This window comes from Triturus cristatus, chromosome 9, assembly GCF_964204655.1.
Source record: "Triturus cristatus chromosome 9, aTriCri1.1, whole genome shotgun sequence".
Taxonomy (NCBI): domain Eukaryota; kingdom Metazoa; phylum Chordata; class Amphibia; order Caudata; family Salamandridae; genus Triturus; species Triturus cristatus.
Window position 1 is genome coordinate 399,668,507 of NC_140592.1, and position 22,596 is coordinate 399,691,102.

Consider the following 22,596-nt stretch of genomic DNA (forward strand, 5'->3'; position numbering starts at 1 on the left):
TTTAAATGGCCACAAAACGTTCCCATACCATGTAGTTTTACTGATAAAACCATAAAGCGCATAAACAATGTATTTAAATTGTGTTTCAGCAAAAATATTTTACATTTGCACATCACCAAGTAAAGTGTTCTGATTTATTTTGATCCTATATCCTATAAAATATTTTATTTCACCACATAATTACAAAACTGTGTCTTCATAACTAGTGAAGTATATTTTAAAAGTTTTAACAGTTCACTTATTAGCTATTTCAGTGTTGTGTTAGAACAAAAACCGCCTGAAATCTTACAGCCTTTCATTTCACATGCTTTGCACAACACGATTGTCACACAGTTCACTTACAAAATCCTCTAATTTCAGTCACAGAAAGAAAACTAAATGAAGGAAGACAAACTGACTCTTGATCTCTGTCTCTGAAAGCAGACCAATTGTAACAAAGTAACATGATTTAAAGGCATCTTTATTGCTCATGCACCTTGCGAGAAAACCGAACACCTGTTGTCAGCTCGCCAGAACGCACGAGTTGGCCCTAAACATTAGCTAATCCAGATTAAAACTGGCTCGCCATAGCGACTGGGCGAGTGGATTTTTTGTTTCTGTCATTGCATCCAGATATATGATACAACAAGTAACATCATACCTACAAGTCAGGACTATTGACTTTGTCAATGGTTGTTAGTTGCAAAAGATAAATACGCAGCAACTATGGCTTGTATCAATAAGTCAATACGAAATGTATTGTATAGAGTACTTAAAACCATGACAATTTAAGACATTTAAGAAAGACATAATATAAAGAAAAGCAGAAAAGAGTAATGATTCTTTGCAAGACCCTATGAAATGACTGGCGCGCTATGCTCAAAAGTTAAGAACTCAGAATGTACAAGCAGTTTTAGATACATTTAAAATATTTTAACAATTAACAATCTGTCGTAATTACACCAAAAAAGCTTCAAATCCACCCAAAAAAATGGAGTAAATACTTAACAGATACTCAATTGCAAGGTGATCAAACTCTGCAAAGCCTAATGTCCGTGGTGCAGAGACTAAGGGCTATCAATTCACGATCTTCTCAGTGCTTTCTTTTGAATCTTTAAGAAAGTCTTGCACAACTTTAAAGAATTTACCTATTTTTACCAATTCGGAGGGCACCATAGTACGAAAAATCCAGTTCATTGCATGATTGCATGTTCTTATGCCATGAGTTAAAAAAAGTGGCTTTAATAATGATCGCTGGGAGTCTAGCAACATTGGGCAGTTACAAAGTAAATGTAAATGGCTTGTATATAATATTGAAAAAGCTTCCACTTACAGCCCTGGTGACACCACGACAATGTTGCTGCTCCTGAGTTTCAAAAAGAGAAGTGGCAATTTGCAGTGTGCGCTATTCAATAGGGCCCCCTCACTAGCAACAGCGCTCGGAGTCTTGTGTTTTAAAAAGCAGACACATGGGAGATGTAAGAAACAAGAATTTCCCTTCCCCTACAACGCTCACTTGGCATGACGTCATGCCGTAACTTCTCCACTAGTGAGAAGTGAGCAGTGCACATCAATGTTTGGGATTAATGACATGACAAGCATTGAAAGGACCAATAAAGTTGCATTAGTGTGTTCCATTACTTGAGCAGTGCATTATGGGGATTGGAGACCTGGATTTATAACACTGAGAGGATCAGCAGTGAAAAATAACTAAAAACGAAAATTGTAGTACTTTTACTAATAAATACCAACGAAGTTTTATTGGAGAAAGTACATTTTCACTGTCTCATTAAGAAAACACTGCTTAAAGGATAACTTGTAAGAAAAACAAAAGTCTTCCTATAATAGTTCATCTTTGCTGTCTGCAATAAGCTTTGTGTTTAAAAAGCCAAGTAATCAGCTGCCTGTTGTTTGCCATATGATTAAGACCTATGCAGGTCGAAACGCGTAATAGTTGTTTCTTTGGCTGCAAATAAAAACATAATGAAATGAGGATCAGAAGGTGGGCTTGTTTCGTGTTGCTTTGATGCAGCGTGTGATTACATTTGGAAAATATATATATATCATCTACTGGCGGTCGCCAGTAGATAGTTATAGTTAGGACCTTGTTTCCATAGGAAATCCGCAACATTCTATTTGGAATAACTTTGGCGCCGGTTGACGAATCCTCGCAAAAGTTTCAAAATAGGTGGGGCGCTCTGCTCCACTCCTACCCTGAAAGTCTCGGGGTGATTCGTCAAGCGGGGGCCGAGAAAAAAGGGGGGTCCCAAAACGCGTTTTCCCCATGCATTTTTCCATAGGGACCTTTAGTCCAAGGTACAGCCCGAACGGCTGAACAGAATTACTTGAAATTTGGCAGAGAGGTAGTCCTCAGGTCAGGGAAGTGCCTTTTGCAGGTCTGGTGTCAATCTGTTCAGTAGTTCCTGAGAAAATCAAAAGTAAAATCATATATATATGTGGGCGGAGCCTAACCACACATCTCATCCTGAGATCTGATTGGCTGTCAGCACTTCATCCAAGAAGTGTTGGCAGCCATCTTGGGACCAATATACATGATAGCACCTCATTAAAAAGCATTGCAGTTAATAGAAGGTTTTAAGACTTTAGTTACATTATAAATCATTTGTTGATGGTACCATACTCATTTTAGGAATTGTGGTATGTTCTAAGGTGATTTCGCCATGTGAAAAAGCCTTCTGCTGGGATATCATGATTGAGAGAAAAATATTTTCTCATGCTTTTCCCACAGAGGTTTGGAAGGTGATCTATAAGCTAAACTGAGAGCATATTTTCTGTAAATTCACTGTTGTAATCATTAATAACTCTCAGCAACACGTAAAGTGTCTTTATTCCAAGCCATCCGCTCTCAGAATACACAAGGTACTGTCAACGTTCTAAGGTGAGCTCCCGGGCAGGCTAACATGGGAAGAAGGGGAGGGGTGGACGGAAGGTACCAAGGGAAGGTAAAAGCGGTAACTTACAACACATCTCCCTCCCATATATCAACCACAAAACTAGAGACAGGAAGAACATTACGTGGCCAGTCTGTCCCCACTCCAGCTTTGAACACCCTCCAACCGCACCACATTTTTCCCCAAGCTCTTAACATTTTGTGGAGGGAAAAATTTGCTCTGCCCCACTTGAACACGAGTGGGCCTCTTTACCACCACAGGGTCGTTAACAGAAAGATTAAAGCCTTTCACTCCGTGTTTCCTGTCATACCAATCCTTGTATTTGGATTGATGCTGCTGAACTTTGAAATGACACTCCTTCCTGTCATAGGCCATTGTTTTGCCCCCATCAAGCCAGAGGGGATTAAGTTTGGTGCCCGGCTCTCTCCCTCTTAGGGCCACAAACGGGGAGATGCCGCTTACACAGTTGGGTGCCGTGTGGTAGGCCCACAAACAGTCTCTGAGGGAATCATTGACATTGAACCCATTAGATATCGCCAATTGGATATGATCCTTAATCATACGATTGGTTCTTTCTGCTAATCCGTTTGCCTTGGGACAATAGAGTGCTGTCCTCTCGTGTTTGATGTTGAAAGTCTTCAGAAAGTTTTTCATTTCTTCAGAGGTAAACTGCACCCCATTATCAGTTACGAGAATCGAAGGAATGCCTTCAAAAGAGAAAACTGATTTTAAGAAGGAAACCAGATTGTTGGTTGTGGTGGAAGATGTAAACTTGGCATTGACCCAGTGCGAAGTGTAGTCCACCAAAACAAACATAAATCTCTTTTGTGGACCTAGAGAGTCCATAGGGCCGATTATATCCATGGCAAGTTTTGTCCATGGGGTTTCCGGTACCTCCACCGGGAATAACGGCACCTTGTGTAACATCTTAGACTTGTCGCTTCTTGCACAACTGATGCATTCCTTCACTTTTAGTTCCACCCTGGAATCCATTCTAGGAAACCAAAAACTGTTCCTTACTTTGTTTTTTGTAATACTTCTCCCAAAGTGTCCCTCGTGGGCAAGGTCTATAATTTTGTCTCTTAGTTCTTCGGGTGGAACGATTTTAGAATTAAGGTATACCTTGTTGGCCAGAATTGTCAGCTCATTCCTGACCTCCCAAAAGTTCTTCAACTCCTCCGAGATCTCAGAGCATTTCTCCGGCCACCCGTTGATTATTAAGTTTTTCAAAGACGACATAACAGAGTCCTTCTTCATTCCTTCATCCCATTCCTCTTTGGTGAAGGTAGGAGTATGAATTGAAAGAATAGGAGTATCTAAGGGATCTTCCGTTATGTCGACAGCAAGAGGTGACCTGGATAAAAAATCAGCCATCACATTTTCCTTACCCGGTAGGTATTCCACTTTAAAACAAAACTTTTCCAGCCCCAGAACCCATTTAGCTATTCTGGGAGATTCACAGTGTACTTTTTTTGGAGAAAAAATGTAAGTTAGCGGCTTATGGTCCGTACGAACCGTGAACTTACACCCCCATAGAAAAAACTTGAAATGGTTAATAGCCCAGAACCATGCCAGAGCTTCTCTCTCAATCACCGAATAGTTCCGTTCGGACTGACTGAGAGTGCGGGAGGCGAAGGCAATAATGGTCTCGTCATGGTCCCCTTTCTGTGATAGTATTGCCCCTAGGCCTTTGTTCGAAGCATCAGTACTTAAGATTGTTTTCTTCCTATGGTCAAAAGGGCCTAAAGCATGTGAACTTATGATTTCTTTCTTTAAGTTAATCACAGACTCACAATGCTTCTTTTCCCATATGAATTCTTGCTTAGACTTCAACAGTTCGCGTAAGCTGTCGCATTTCTCAGCGAATCTTGGGATGAACTTAGCCATGTACTCCACCAGGCCTAAGAAGGACTTTAACTCTTCTTTATTCGAGGGGAAGGGTGCATCTTCCACAGCTTGAATTAAACTAAGCTTGGGTCTAATCCCCTCAAAAGACAAATTGTGACCTAGATAATCGACCTCCGGAACTTTTATTTTACATTTCTCTCTTTTTACGGTCAATCCCGCATCTGACAGCCTGGCACATACCTTCCTAAACACTGAGTCATGTTCCTCTTCATTGGCCCCGTAGACTAGCACATCATCTTGGAAACACATACTATTCGGGATGCCCTCCAGTACCTTTTGCATCATTTTTTGGAAAACAGCGGCCGCTGAAGCAAGGCCGAAAAGCATCCTTCTGAACATGAATGTGCCAAATGGAGAAGAGAACGCTGTCAAAAGTCTAGACTCCGGGTGGAGCTCAACTTGATAATATGCCATAGACAGGTCTATTACAGAGAAAAATTTGCTCTTCCCATCGTGCTCAGCATTTCGTTAATGTTGGGAAGAGGAAACCGTTCCACCCAAATGTTCTCATTTAGGCTGCGTAAGTCGATGCATAGGCGGATGCCTTGCTCATTCCCCTTGGACGCAATTACAATGGAGGCTAACCACTCTGAAGCGTCTATAGGTTGTATGACACCTAAATGACATAGTTTGTCCAGTTCATCTTTTAATGCTTGTCTTAGAAGTAAAGGAACTTGGCGAGTTTTATGCACAACCGGTTTTGCCCCTTGTTTTACCTTTATCTTATGCTGAAATTGCTTCAATAGACCAAGATCATCAGAGAAAAGGCGTGGAAACTCGTCACAGAGGGAACTTCTCAAATTCACATCTTTGACAAGAATGACCTGATCTTCACTGTTGGGGTCAAGAATAATACCAAGTTCCCTTTGATGTTTCCAACCTAGGAGGTTAGAACCCTTGCTTACCAGATATACTTTTCCAAACGTGGATCTCCCTTTGAAGTTTATTTGCGTTTCCATCATACCTACTAATGGAATGGGATCCCTAGTGTAACCATGAGGTGTGATGTCAGGTTTACTTATTATCATGGCCAAATCATTATGAACTTTCCTGTAATCCTCCATATTTAATAAGGTGAAAGGAGAACATGAATCTGCAAACATTTCAAATGCATTGTCATTTAGTAGGATGGTGCATTTAGGGTACTCTGCAACAGTGCCGCCACCTGAATTTTTTACTTGGAAAACAAACTTAAGTTGATCATCATTACCGTCATTGATGGCTTTAATTTGACTATTGTCTCTATCTCTGCACACCCTTGCTAAATGTCCCCTTCTGTTGCATTTGTTACAGTGGGCGTTACGAGCAGAGCATGCGGGGTTGTTTGCTAAATGGTTATTACTCCCACATCTATAACACTTAAGATCAGAATGTACTCTAGTAGGTTTGTACGTTGGCTCCCCTTTACTTTTGACTTTCAAAGCACTATTTGTGGAAATCTCAGATTGTACTACGGCCACCACTTCCTCAGAAATCTTTATTTCCCTCATACATTTGGCAGTATGCTCAATGGATTGAGCTATAGATATAGCTTCTTCCAACGTGGGATTTTTAGAAAGTAACTTTTCTTGTATCTTGCTGTTGCATGTACATCTTACTAACTGATCCCGTATAAGGGAGTCATTGAGATCACCAAAATCACATCTTTGGGTTAAGCCTCTTAGGTCCGCTATGTAGTTCTTCACCGATTCACCCTTGCCTTGGACGCGACTGAAAAATGTATGGCGTTCTAAAACAACGTTAATTTTGTCACCAAAGTGGTTCCCTAACTTTAACAACGTGACATCATACACATCCAAGTTGTCTTCCTCTTCGAGCTCCGGTTCAGGCAGGGTCTCAAACACTTTGCGTCCATGCACACCCAGATTATGAAGGAGAATGTGCTGCTTGCGTAATGCAGAAAATCTCTCTCCCCCCATGGCAATTAGATAAGATTCGAATAATTTGGTCCATCCCTTCCAGTGTATGTCTGGGTCACCACATTCGTTCAAAAATGAGGGGGGTTGACAGATGCCAGGTGTGCCCATACTGAAAAAGAGGAAATAACAATCTCCACCACAGAATTGGAAGAAAAAATTGCCGCAAGTACAGATCAAAGTTCACAATGGTGGAATCCCAAGGTTGACTACCCCTATTACTGTAACAGGGTGAATGGGTAGCACCTACGGCGCAGAAAGGTAACACGTATCCCCACAGTCAAAGGCTAACTGGTGACAAGTGAATGCGTTTTCCAGTAAAAATGCCAAAGTGGAAGGTTAGTAACAGCAAAGTCAGCCAGAATTGTTAATGGGAAAAACAAACAAAAAAAATATGTAGCACGCCCACGGAGACGGAGCACGCAGGCACTACAAAATTAAGGAAGTTTCACCTCACAAAAATATGCCAATATGGACAGGCTGTAACAGCAAAGTCAGCCAGAATAGTACAGGAGAAAAATTATTGTTCCCACGAAGACGGAGCTCACAGGCACTCTACAATAATAGGGAAGTTTCGCCTCACCGTCTGTTAGTCCAAAGCAAGCCCCCCGTCCTTCAATGAGGCTGCCCAATGCAGTAATCGCAGACAAAGCTGGTCTAGAGGAGAGGTCCCGCGGATGTATGATGTTACAACGCATGCTTTTACAACGCATGCTGTAACAACGAATTTTTTACAACGCAAATGCTGTGACAACGCAAGTCTTTACAACGCAAGTCTTTACATCGACTTGCAGTAGATGGCGTGCTAACATTAAAAAAGGGTAATTTACTATTCTAACTCCAGTCCACGTTGCAGTAGGGAAGGTGTTTGGATAGTAAACTACACTATTTTTAATGTTAGCACGCCATCTAGTGCAAGTCGATGTAAAGACTTGCGTTGTAATGGCATGCGTTGTCACAGCATTTGCGTTGTTACAGTTTCGTTGTAATGGCAGTGCGTTGTAAAAGTTGCGTTGTAATGGTTGTTCCCCGAGGTCCCGCCCGCTGGATGCGAAGGAGACGCCCAGGAACCACGTAACCGGCGCTGATGCAGAAAGGCAGCTGGGAAGCTGAAGAAGATCAGGAGCCCACAGCAGGAAACACTGGAGGCGTTCAATGAGGCGAATCTGGAGCCGTCAGTTAATTGCAGAGACTACAGCTGCAGGTGACCTCCCTCCACCGGACAGAAGACGGAATTCCTCCCACACACTTGTGGAGATCAGCAACTGGCATTTAGTGAGACGAATTATGAGCCGGCCGTGAAGATAGGCACACTCGCCCCAGGCAATGCACTCCGAGCTCCTCTGTGAATCTGATCCGAGCAGTGGTAACAGCCAGCGCTCTCCCGGCACACAATCTGAAGTGACTGGAATTGGCGAAATCCTCAGGTGACCTCTCCGTATCAGGAGAGCAGATCCCAAACGGCTACAGCCCGGTAACCGAAACGCTGCAGCTGAAGGTGACACCATCCACAGGAAGGATAACCGTTTTCCTCCCGCACCTATGGAGAGCAGCAGAGAAGGGGGAAATGGCTTGACCTGTCCCCCTTACAGAATCGTCGCCAGTGTTGTAATCATTAATAACTCTCAGCAACACGTAAAGTGTCTTTATTCCAAGCCATCCGCTCTCAGAATACACAAGGTACTGTCAACGTTCTAAGGTGAGCTCCCGGGCAGGCTAACAGGGGAAGAAGGGGAGGGGTGGACGGAAGGTACCAAGGGAAGGTAAAAGCGGTAACTTACAACATTCACATTATCTTTCTCAGTCATGTGAGAATGAAGTCTGACATTCTCAGTAAAACATGCACATCCAACAAGGGCAGAGACTGTCAGTTGATTCCTTTATGTTCTACTGCAGCTTCCCAGAGTGTTCCAAAGAACAACTAGAGCGCTAACAGTCCTACTTATGATAAACGTATGGCACACCTGAAGCCATCTTGCTTGGATTAAAGTGGTAACTCTTAAAACATTTAATTTAAAAAGGAACAAAATGAGGGGGTTCATTTTTCCATAAAAATTATGATTAGTGCTGCAGAAAGAGAAATTAGGGCACATTTTGAGTGACTTCTCAAATCCTCTTCTATTTCATTAAAAAATTCTGACATGCAGACTGAAACATGCACTTTCAATACCAGCAGCAGACTTCTGTGGTGAGCAGTAGCTTTACTACAGTGATCTAATGAGCAACTAGAGTGCTAACATTCAGAATTTATGGCAAATGTGTGACACATCTGTATCCCTTCTTGATGGAATCAAAGTAAAAAACTGAAAGTATTTCCTACTGATGAGACTGCAGTAAATGAGGAAATTAGGAAACTTCATAACAAATAAGTCTCCCAAGATGGCCACCAGAGACAAAAGAGCCCAAATGTAGCCCAAATATCACCCAGATGTAGCCCAAGTATAGCCCAATGACAGAATGTCCCAGAGTGTTCTTAAAAACAACTAGAGCGCTTACTGTCTTCATTATGACAAAAGTATGGCACACCTGAAGCCATCTTGATTGGAATAAACTGGTAACACTTAAAACATTTAATTTAAAAAGGAACACAATGAGGGGGTTCATTTTGCCATAGAAATTATGATTAATGCTGAAGAAAGAAAATGAGGGCACATTTTGAGTGACTTCTCAAATCCTCTTCTATTTCATTCAAAAATTCTGACATGCAGACTGAAACATGCAGCAGTTTTCCCTGGCTGGTGAGCAGTAGCTTTACTACAGTGATCTAATGAGCAAAAAGAGTGCTAACATTCTGAATTTCTGGTAAATGTGTGACATATCTGAATACCTTCATGATGGAATCAAAGTAAAAAACTGAAAGCATTTCCTACTGAGGAGACTGCAGTACATGAGGAAATTAGGAAACTTCATAACAAATAAATCTCCCAAAATGGCCACCGGAGAAAAAAAAGCCCAAATGTAGCCCAAAATCACCCAGATGTAGCCCAAATATAGCCCAATGACAGAAGTGTGCAAAACACTTATTATTTTGTGTTTTTGCAGTGTTATATAGTGCAGACTTGTCAGGTATTGGAGTGCTTTACATGAGCATTGGTTACATCACACAAGAACAAATTCATTTTGGTTGTAGACATGGGGAGACTAAGTGATTTGACCAGAATCACAGAATGTCGAGCTGAAGCAGAAACTCCAACCTGGTCCCCAGTTGCAAAGTCTGCAGTTCTGGAAGTAACACCACATCCTCTCCCCAAAGTGCAACATTTAATCAAGTGGTCAACTGGATAAAAAAACATAAAGATAACAAATAATTTAAAAGTGCTTTGTCGCTATTTGAAAACTCAGAAAATATGTCCTTATTTTAGTCTTTTAGAGCACTAACCATAATTTTGATGCCAATAAGACCCTCTCATATATGTAATTTCTAAAGGAAATGCTCTAGGTATTAAAGTTTTGATTACATCAAGATGACGTCAGGCGTTCCACACTTTTGTAATAAATATAGAATGTTAGCAATCTAGTTGTTCATTAGGATACTGTTGAGAGGCAGAGGCCAGGGGCACGGACTCTGAAAATTGAAGGCAGGTAGGAGGGTGCAAAGGCAACAATTTAACCACACTGAGCAGGCAGGAAGGGCCGTGGCAGCACAACAGACTATGGAGGGCAGTGGAAAGGGGGGCAGGGGCAACAAACCAACAATACAGGACTTGCAAGAGAGGCTGTGGCAATGTAATAGACCATTGTGGGCAGAAGGAAGAGGCAACAGTAGTACAACCATACATGCCAACGGACCCGATTCAGCAAGGAAACGTCCAATGTTTTTAAGCTCAAATGGGCTTTATTTGATCTGTCTCCTGTCTACAATCTCCTCTTTTTCAATGTAACTCAAAGGGGAAAATCAATACCCCAGTTTTTTTTCAAAATCTCCCTCTTACCAAGTTCAAAATGTTCGCAAGTATAGTACATTGGATCATGGAAGGAAATGGGGTAGGGACATGGACTTGGATAACAGAGGACTGGAGAGACATGGGGAGGTGCACCAAACTGACCCTGCAGGGCAGGCATCAGGGTTTGCAGCAGCACAATACACCACACAGGGCATGCGGGACGGGAGTGCAGCACAACAATCCATAGAAAGCAAGAGGGAGGGGACAGGACCATGCACATGGACAACAGAGAACAGAGGGGCAAGAGGCAATGGTAGCTAGCTGACCATAATGGACAGACAGGAGAGAAAGCTGCAGCATAACAGACCATAAAGGGCAGGAGGGACGGATCAGGGGCATTACAATGGAACAGACAAGCCAGGAGGGAGGGAGTAGGGGTCTGCACATGTAAACAGAGGGCTGGGGGCAAGGGGGCAGGGCAGGAGCAGCAAGATAGCCATGGAGGTCAGGCAGGATGGGCACTAGAAGCAAGACACACCATGAAGAGCAACAGTGAGACTGTGATGGCATACACACAGACCATGGAGGGAAGGTGGGAGGGGGTCAGGGGCAGCTAACTGACCACACAGGGAAGGTGGGAGGGGCCATGGCAGCACAGAAGACCATGCATGGCAAGTGGGAGGGTTAGTGGCAGCACAATGTCTATGATGGGCAAGAAGGAGGGTGCAGGGGCATGCACAAAGGACGATGGAGGATAGAAGGGAGGGTCAGGACCTGTGCACAGACAAGAAAGTTCAGGGGAAGGGGCCTCACAACAGACTGCACGGGGCAGGCAGGAGGAGCAGTTGCAGCACAACAGACCAGGGAGGGCAGAAGGGTGTGGCAGTACAATGGACCATGTGGACAGGAGGAAGAGGATAGGGGCATGGCATGTGGACAGGCAGGGTGGAGGTGGCAGGGACAGGTTACAGTCATCTGACAATGCTAGGCAGGTGGGAGGGGAGTGGCAGCTCAACAGAACACTCAGAGTAGATAGGAGTGGCAGGTCCATGGAACATGGTGGGCAAAAAGGATGGAGCAGGGGCATGCACAAAGACATCGGAGGGCAGGGGGAAGGAGAATAGGGGCAGCAAGCTAAGCACAGAGTTTAAGCAGGAGGTCAATGATGGGACATAGAATTGGGCAATGGAGGGCAGGAGGAGTGGACTGGTACATCATACTAAATTGAGGGCAGTGGCAGCACATCAGACCATGCATGGCAGGAGGGAGGAGGCTAGTCCATGGATTCACACAACAGAGGATAGGGAGGAGGGGGATGGGGCAGCAAGCTAACTGTTCAGAGAAGGCGGGTATTAGGAACTTTATTGTTGTTAAAACGTGTGTCTGTGCGAACTACTTAAAATATGAACAAGTATGCAGCATAATCTCACTTTTATTCAGGAAGAAGAGGACGTTTGTGACTGTGACTCCGGGCTCACTTGGCAGAAACACCCCCTGACCCTCCACCCCCTATCGCAAAATGTAATGCCCGTGAAAAGGGTAGGTGAACACAGTGTTATATAGAACATAGTCCTGAGAGCAAGATTGAAAATGAAAACTAGATATAGTGTATGGTATAAACTATGCACCAAAAAGTGTGATATAAGATGAACCGGGCGTGAAATATAATATGCAATACATTGTGCGCAATGACAGATTCATTGGAGAGCGCGAGATAGCACAGGCACTAGCGCGTGCTATGCGATATGCGCCTTGGAGTGTAATATGCACAGGGCAGTGTTGTGTAACCTAACTAGTCTCTAAAGTTGTAATATAAAATATGAGCTGGGGAGTGTAACGTTGCATATGCACTGTGACAAAGATATGGATCCCAGATTGCAATATGTATGGCATAGCACTGTGCGTTATAACATAGGCATCGAGGAAGGCACGTTAGATGGGGCAATATAACCCGTGCGAAGACAAGTGTGGCATGACATATTCACGGGGTGGTGTTACAGTGCACATGGGCTAGAGAGTGTCATAGCATATGCACTAGCTAGTGGAATACAACACAGAGGTGTGTGGCACTCAGCAGGCAATGGTGGGTGTAACACAGCATTGGGCTCTGCCAGGAGCGCGCTGTGACTCTCAAGTGATGTTCGTCCCCTTTCCAGAGAGTAAAATAAAAAGTATTACACATCCGGCAGTGGATGTGTGTTTTATTAATCGTGAGGGGGGTTTCTTGCATGGTTTTGGTCAAATTTTTGTCGAATCCCCTTTGAATGGCTTGGTGTGCATGTGTATTAAATGTGCCCGTCAATAGCTACCCATGTTTGTATAAATAAACGACAAGGGTGTCTACCGGGATTAGGCACGGTAGGGCATCAGACAAGTCAGAGCTTCACTAGTGGTGTAAATACATTCCACGTGGATTCATTGTATGCATAGTCGCCTTTTAATGAATATCACGCAAATCGTCATGGTGATAGGTACGTACGGTTTGTCCAGCATGTCCTAGGTGTGTCTATAAATATATATTTTTTAAAAATAATAAAAAACAGTGGCCGGCCCTGGGGATTGGGGTCAAAAAAATATAATTAGGAGACAGGCCCTGGGGGGTGGGGTCATCAGGGCCAATAAATTAGAATAAGAAGGGGAACCACACAGCCCCCCTTCTAAAAAAATTAAAATAAATAAAAGACTGGCATCGTGCCGGAGGCGACGCCCCCTCCTTGCTGCACTCTGCAAACGCGCCCCCTGGCGAGTTGTAAGTTGATGAATTAATTCCTCTTCAATACTGAGGGTCCCTGAGGGCCAACTAGCCCAACAGGCATCTCCAGTATGCGCCAGGGAGCTGCGCTGCAGACAGGTGTTCTGAGGCCAAGCCCCTTTTTACACCTCTCTGCAACGCAGCTCTGTGGCGCTTACTGGAGGTACCTAGTGGTCTAGTGACCCTAGGGACCCTTAGGATTCAAGGGGACTTAATCTCTCAACTTAGAACAGCCACAGGGCGCATTTACACAGTGGTGAAGGGAGGGGACGGGGCCTGAGGTGACGTGTGCAAACACGCACTATGGCACGTTTTAAATTGGGGATATAATTTCCCTTCAATACTGAGGGCCCCTGGGGGCTAACTAGCCCACCAAGTGCTTCCAGTAAGTGCCACTGAGCTGCATTGCAGAGAGGTGGTCCAGGCCGTGCCACTTTTTACACCTCTCTGCAACGCAACTCTGTGGCACTGGAGGTACCTAGTGGGCTAGTTGGACCCTAGGGACCCTCAGGATTCAAATGAACTTAATCTCCCAACTAAAAACGGACACAGGGCGTGTTTACACAGTGGTGAAGGGAGGGGACAGGGCCTGAGTTAATGTGTGCAAAAACGCCCTGTGGCCTGTTTTAAGAGGTAGTTTTAATCCCCCTGCCTTATTATATACTAGGGGCTTACAGAGGAGGTCATGCTAATCACAGGGGGACCCCAACGCATAATGTTCCCTAGTGTATGTAGGTGTTTTCACTGTATTCTAAGTGTCTTTTAACATAGCACTGGCTCTAGGACTGGTTAGTCAGACTCAGTTACCACCAGTATCCGTCGGAAAAAGTTGAGGGTACAGGATGATTTTGCAACAAGGCTTCTTTCTGCTCTTCTTTTTGTTCTTTCTGCATGTTATCCTTCTTCCTGCACTTTTCTTCGTCTTTGAGGACTTCTGTTGCTTCTTTCTGCACTTCTTTTTTTTCTTTCTGTGCATCTTTTCTTCTTTCTTCACATGTCCTATCTCTGTAGGCATAGTTAGAAATTAGCATTTAAAAAACCTTTGAAATTCACAGAAAAAACCATAGGTTTCAGGCACGTTATAGTTAGGAATTAGCATTTAAAAAACCTCAGAAATTCACTGAAAAAACCATAGGTTTCAGGGGTGTTATAGTTAGCTGGACTTTTCACTTGTACAAAACCATTGAAATTCCCCCGTTATAGTTAGTTCAGCTAACTATAACTCGCGCGCCCGCAATGCACTGCTGATGACGTCACATATTACATCACTCATGACATGGTCAGTGACATCACTCATGACATCACTGATGACATCTCAAATGACATCACTGATGACATCACTGATGACATCATCCTTGTGATAGAGTGGCAGACCTCCTCTCACCCTAATATAACCTTTGATACACACATTCAAAAATAGAGACTAAAATTTTCAAAACAATGGACATACCAATACCAGTTACAACAACCTCTTCAGTAATTCTAAGATCCACATACACATCCACTCATTCACCAACAGTCCTATACAGTCACTCATACATGTACTCACTCATCATATGTACTCATACACCTATACATTCTGCTACACAATGCCACTCATCCATAGAGTTACTCACACACATAGTCACTCATGCTAATAAAGAATCAAACATACATTTACTTGCATATACAGTTATACACACACAACCACACTTACTTCTACGGAAACTTACACATACTTAGTCTTTTAAACAATCACTTATAGAAACACATACTTATTCATACAGGAACTCTTTCAATCTCTCACTCTCACATATACTCACTTATATACACCAATAGTCACATAAACTAGTTTAAAACATATGTAGTTACTCATAAAGACACTATTGAGACAGTCATTCACTCACTAACACACCCATACACACACTCATCCACCCATACAGTCCTGCACACATGCTGTCTTCAACACATACAAACAGTGAGTCACTCATTCATGCACCTATGCACTACGTAATACCCCCCACCGAACCATGCAGACACTCAGACTGATACTCAAAAAACCAACTAATATCCTATATAGACACCCATGTAGCTACTCACCAACCCATGCAGCCACTTATACACAAAGTGAAAGACTGATACAGATATTTACATATTTAAACATTACTCACTAAGCCATGTATTCACTATGATACACTTAATCAGTCAGTTACACAATCAATTTTTCAAAAACAAATCATCCATTTAGACACTTATATACCCATTTATTCTTCCATCGACCTTGAGATATACATATATAAAACATATTTAATTTTCAGAAAAACACACATTCACTGGATGATGTCATCAGTGATGTCATTTGAGATGTCATCAGTGATGTCATGAGTGATGTCACTGACCATGTCATGAGTGATGTAATATGTGACGTCATCAGCAGTGCATTGCGGGCGCGCAAGTTATAGTTAGCTGAACTAACTATAACGGGGGAAACAAACACATATATCACACAACATCAATTAAATGTAAAGCACACACCAATTAACCCAAAAGCAAACAATTTTCATCAGTGTCCCCTTCTAAGTATCAGGCGGACCACTTGGAGGTAGTCAAACTAAAAATGGGGAACACAAGCAATGAGGGCAACTATGACCCAAATGTTATTTCAGGTGTCCCAACGACAGTCTGTGAATCACTGGAGCTCAGGTGACTCCTCCATCCAATATCTGTCGACGTGACCACGTTTCAGCCAAAGAAAGCTTGAGGCCTCTTCAGGACAGTGGTTAAATGACAAATGTATCTTCTAAATATAGCACTTCCGAATCTGCTCACTCGATATCGAGGAAACGTTCTTATAAAACGCTACCCGAAGGGGACACTGATGAAAATTGTTTGCTTTTGGGTTAATTGGTGTGTGCTTTACATTTAATTGATGTTGTGTGATATATGTGTTTGTATCTTTCATTGTATAAACGCCTGTTTTCTTGTGATATATTGTAAATGATGCCAGATGTATTCTATATGATTATTTGATACTTTTGAAGGGGGTAATTAAATGTGCCTTTTCATGAACGATTGTTAGATATATTTTTTCCGTGATACTTTTCTTTATACATATATATATTGTCCCCCATACCCAGGTATCATAGGGTGATTTGGGTATAACCCTGTTGTTTTTGATAGGCGTGTCCAGATAAGCCAGCGACCGCCACAACGGAAGTCCGTCACGACGCGAACAGGCAACACAACCAGACAGGTACGTCCCGTACCCACGCCTCAAGAGCGTGGGTATGAGTCGAACCACGCCCACACCCACGTCACCCCAACAATGGCGGGACGGCTCGTACCCAAGTGGCAAAGGCCTGGGTACGGCCCGCACAAGCATCACATAGCGTGGGGACGGATATGTACGCACCCTACCCCCACCCCGTATGCATGGAGCGTACCCCCACACCAACAGTGTAAGTACGACTCGTACCCCCACCCGCGTACGTATGGAGCATAGCCCCACCCCAACAGTGTAAGTACGACCCGTACCCACCCGCGTACGTATGGAGCGTACCCCCACCCCAACAGTGTAAGTACGACCCGTACCCACCCGCGTACGTATGGAGCATACCCCCACCCCAACAGTGTAAGTACGACCCGTACCCACCCGCGTACGTATGGAGCGTACCCCCACCCCAACAGTGTAAGTACCACCCGTACCCACCCGCGTACGTATGGAGCGTACCCCCACCCCAACAGTGTAAGTACGACTCGTACCCCCACCCGCGTACGTATGGAGCCTAGCCCCACCCCAACAGTGTAAGTACGACCCGTACCCACCCGGGTACGTATGGAGCGTACCCCCACCCCAACAGTGTAAGTACGACTCGTACCCCCACCCGCGTACGTATGGAGCCTAGCCCCACCCCAACAGTGTAAGTACGACCCGTTCCCACCCGCGTACGTATGGAGCGTACCCCCACCCCAACAGTGTAAGTACGACCCGTACCCACCCGCGTACGTATGGAGCGTACCCCCACCCCAACAGTGTAAGTACGATACGTACCCCCACCTCGAATGCATGGAGCGTACCCACATCCGTGTATGTCATGAGCGTACATATTGTGAAATTGGAGAGGTGGGGGCAGAGTCCTCCCAGCAGTGCCCTGAGACAGGAGGGGTGTGTGCAGAGTCCTCCCAGCAGTGCCCAGACACAGGAGGGGTGGGTGCCCATCACTCCCATCAGTGCCCAGACACAGGAGGGGTGGGTGCCTAACACTCCCAGCAGTGCCCAGAGTCAGGAGGGGTGTGTGCAGAGTCCTCCCAGCAGTGCCCAGACACAGGAGGGGTGGGTGCCTATCACTCCCAGCAGTGCCCAGAGTCAGGAGGGGTGTGTGCAGAGTCCTCCCAGCAGTGCCCAGACACAGGAGGGGTGGGTGCAGAGTCCTCTCAGCAGTGCCCAGACACAGGAGGGGTGGGTGCCTATCACTCCCAGCAGTGCCCAGAGTCAGGAGGGGTGTGTGCAGAGTCGTCCCAGCAGTGCCCAGACACAGGAGGGGTGTGTGCCTATCACTCCCAGCAGTGCCCTGAGACAGGAGGGGTGGGTGCCTATCACTCCCAGCAGTGCCCTGAGACAGGAGGGGTGGGTGCCTATCACTCCCAGCAGTGCCCTGAGACAGGAGGGGTGTGTGCAGAGTCCTCCCAGCAGTGCCCAGAGACAGGAGGGGTGGGTGCCTATCACTCCCAGCAGTGCCCTGAGACAGGAGGGGTGGGTGCCTATCACTCCCAGCAGTGCCCTGAGACAGGAGGGGTGGGTGCCTATCACTCCCAGCAGTGCCCAGAGTCAGGAGGGGTGTGTGCAGAGTCCTCCCAGCAGTGCCCAGAGACAGGAGGGGTGGGTGCCTATCACTCCCAGCAGTGCCCAGAGACAGGAGGGGTGGGTGCCTATCACTCCCAGCAGTGCCCAGAGTCAGGAGGGGTGTGTGCAGAGTCCTCCCAGCAGTGCCCAGACACAGGAGGGGTGGGTGCCTATCACTCCCAGCAGTGCCCTGAGACAGGAGGGGTGGGTGCCTATCACTCCCAGCAGTGCCCAGAGTCAGGAGGGGTGTGTGCAGAGTCCTCCCAGCAGTGCCCTGAGACAGGAGGGGTGGGGGCCCATCACTCCCAGCAGTGCCCATGGAACGCAAAGGGTGGAGTAGTCACAGATACCATGCCCACAAATGTCAGTCAGGTGCACAAAGACCCTGCAGTACATGTACCACATGTGTTCGAGGCTGGGAGTATACGCATGCATAGCGCAGAAAAGAAAACATGTACACATGAAGTCATGTCAATAGGCCACATACACAAGTACAATGACTACCAAGGATGCCACGAATGATGCAGGTGGAGACATCGCTCAGCATGCATGTGCAAAGGTGAAGGACTACGTCACACACCCAGCTAATGGACACACAGCTCTGTGCCAAAGTCAGGGGACACCCTGCAGGGAAGAAGTCAGGGTACACAGAGGAAGGAATACACCTTGGGACAATTGCAACATGCAGCAACTGCTTACATGAATGGACAAAGGTAGCTAACACCGTGTGATGGCACACAGATCCCAGGGTCCCCCCTATGAGCAGCACACGACTACATTTCCCACACACCCAACACCTGTCCAACACCCACAACCATGTAGCAGCCCCACCAACAGCAATGCCAGCAATGCAGGAGTGTTCCAAGGGCAAAAATAAATAGCTTTATTCAGCATGAGAAAAAAACTAGTATGACGTGAGTCCAATTTCAACAAAGGCCATAGGGCAGTCCAGGAGTACCAGCTGGATGGGGGACACAGTGGGATGCGTGTCCCCTAGCTTGCCTGCACAGTTACAATCCGTTGTCTTCCACAGGGGTGAGGGCATCATGTGGGGGGGAAGAAACAGGCACCGCAGGGACAGGAGGGTGAAGGGTAGGCGTCGTGGGTGCAGGGATGGAGGACTCCACCACAGGGGGTGGGGCAGGGCCAAAGGCGGAGGCCAGGATCTCGCTGCACACCTTAGCAAGGTCCTCCAGGGACTCCCCTGCACCCGAAGGAACCACAGGCCCCAAGGAGGGGGGGGTCAGAGGGATGGGTCGCAGCGCCACGGGGGAGGGTGTGGACAGGGGGGGGGACTCAAGCACCCTGACCGTGGACGTCCTTGACCGCTTGCGGGGTGGTGTCACTGTGGGGCTCAGGGACAGAGCGGCCATGAAGGAGTCTTTGGGGGAGATGTGGCCAGGAGAGCTGAGGGGAGGGGATTTGGAGGGAGTGGATTGGGTGGAATGCGGACTCCCACTCTGGCTGCGTGTCACACGTTTGCCCCCCGACCCAGTGGGTGTGCCTACTGCACCCTGTGTGTGCGTGTCAGGAGGTGTGCGGCGGACCTTCCCTGCTGGTGTGGTGCCTGTGTCTGTTGTGGTGGGTGCATGCTTACGTCTGGGTGTATGTTGGACAGGCATGGGAGTGGGAAGTGTGGAAGGAGCAGGGGTAGGGGGTGGGACATAGCGCTGTAGGAGACCCACTGCTGCAGTCAGTGTGGAGTCTATGGACCTCAGCAAGTTGCGTTGGTCAGCCTGCGATGAATGAATGCCCTCCAAGTATGCCTCCATGTTGTTGAGGACCTGGCTTTGGCCATGGAGGACATTAAGGATCGCAGTCTGACCAATCTGCAACTGCCGCTGGATGTCCACAGACTCAGCATTGGCGGCAGCAGTGGAGACAGGGGCAGGGGGTGCGGTGCCTGGCAGGAAGGAGACATGTGGTGACCGGGCATGTTGGGAAGGGACACGAGCACGTGGGAGGCGGCCGATGCCAATGGAGGGGGCGGTGCCAGATGTAGGGCTGCTGTCAGATGGTGGTGCAGCCACCGCCCACTCGGAGTGATCATCCTCGGACCCGTCAGCTTCATAGTCTGTTGTGCCAGTCGACAGGTCCCCGGGGTCACTCTCCACCGCCTCTGTCCCACTCGAAGTGCCAGCCCGGATGTCACCGCTGGCACTGGTGCTCGGTCCCTCCGCGCCGTCTGTGTCCATGTCTCCCTCCGTGTCCCCCGACGATGCTGTGGGCAGGGTGAAGAGACAGAAAGTTATCATACACCTGTATACATATGTCACATGAGTCAAATCTACGTAGGTTACAGTGCATAGCCTGAAACAAAGGAAGAGTTACATCTACATAACAAGGTACATATGTAGGGCATGCAAGACACAGTTTTTTGACCCACCATGCCATTGAAAATCCATGGAGAGCATGACACAATTGCAAATGAGCTGATATGGAATTTTGACTGAGTAGCATGGCCCTGGGGACAATCCAGCACTGCATCTGCACCACACAGCGTGGCAGGAAATTGGCATGAGCAGGGACCAAATCCAGGAACTAGAGGCACATGCAGCATAGGTAATACTGAGAACATGCCCACCCTGACTGGCACACTGCACCTTGAGTGTATGTCCAGGCAAACATCACACACTGGCCAGTCCTAGCAAGGAGATATCAGGTCCTGACATGTCGGACATGCCCGCACCACCCACCCCCTACATGAGACAAATCAATGGAGACACAGGTAGCACGTACATCTCTTAGTCAGGGTGATATACACATGGGATGCTAAACTTCTATATTGCACACAAACTACCCAAGGTGCAGCAGTGCAAATTATCATGTACAAATGGGCAGCATCAGATGATTGCAACAAGACACAAAGGCAATGGCCACCGTGAGTATGTAATAGGAAAATCAGGTCAGGCTGTACAGTGGACACTTGTAATACATCTCACGTCAATATACATGTTTGCAGGGGACAATGGCACAGAGCACAACCTATGCTGTAGACACAGAGATTGTCGACATTCTCGGATTACACACATGATACCAAGGAAAAAATGACCATGGGGACAGTAGTGGCCACACAACTCCATGCTCCTGAATGGGAATGACTGCGACACACGCTAACATCCCTGCACTATGCCTAACACACAATCATGCACATCATGTCACAGGCCACCACATGGGACATGCCTGCTGGAAGGCCTGGCACACGAGAGATTAACTCCCATGTCTGGACTCAGCATTAGTGCCAACTGACATGGAACCCACAAGTCCAGAACTGGACAGGGCACAGGCAAGGTCACACAACCTGTTACACACCACCCCCACACATGATGCTGCAGGCATTGTACACTTGGAGAAGGTGTCAGGCTACATAACCTTGTGATGGAGTGACTACACACAGACCAGGGAACACATTGCAAGGAGGGGAAGGGAGGCAGAAGAACACTGCAATACTGTGGGGAACATGATCTGCACAGCACCATAAACCCTGGAAGTGTATCCATGGAACAGTGCACTTACAAATGCTGGTGAAACACAACAAACACACACAAGTACCTACACCCTTCCGGCTGCTGCATCTCCTGTAGACGCCTGTCCAAGTCAGGAAAGACCACCGCCAGCACACGTTTCTGGATGTGGGAGAGACGGCGGCGCCCGCGGTTCTTGTGGCTCTCAGGTGAGTCCCCCAGCAGGACCCGTGCGATCCTCCGCGTCCAGCACCGGATATCCTGCCAGCGTTTCCTCACCTGGGACAGGTGCCGCCTCCGACCATCCGCACTCCTCACGGCGCTGACGGCGTCCAGCCATATCTGCTCCTTGGCAGAGGCGTCTACCTGTGAGGATGAACAAGTGACACTACATCAATACACCTGGCACGTGTCACGGGGACACAGATAAGAACACATTTGCTGTTTACAACAAGGCATAGTGTGCATCCAACGCATTGCAACTTTGTCATAGGGACATGATCCTGTGGGGGAAGGCCAAAATCAGTACGTGCCATTGAAAGGACACAGGTGGAATGAGGGCAACTACATAATCAATGATCCAGGCTCACACTGTGCATCACACCCACCCCTCCTGTCTCAGGGCACTGCTGGGAGTGATAGGCCCCCACCCCTCCTGTCTCAGGGCACTGCTGGGAGTGATAGGCCCCCACCCCTCCTGTCTCAGGGCACTGCTGGGAGTGATAGGCCCCCACCCCTCCTGTCTCAGGGCACTGCTGGGAGTGATAGGCCCCCACCCCTCCAGTCTCAGGGCACTGCTGGGAGTGATAGGCCCCCACCCCTCCTGTCTCAGGGCACTGCTGGGAGTGATAGGCCCCCACCCCTCCTGTCTCAGGGCACTGCTGGGAGTGATAGGCCCCCACCCCTCCTGTCTCAGGGCACTGCTGGGAGTGATAGGCCCCCACCCCTCCTGTCTCAGG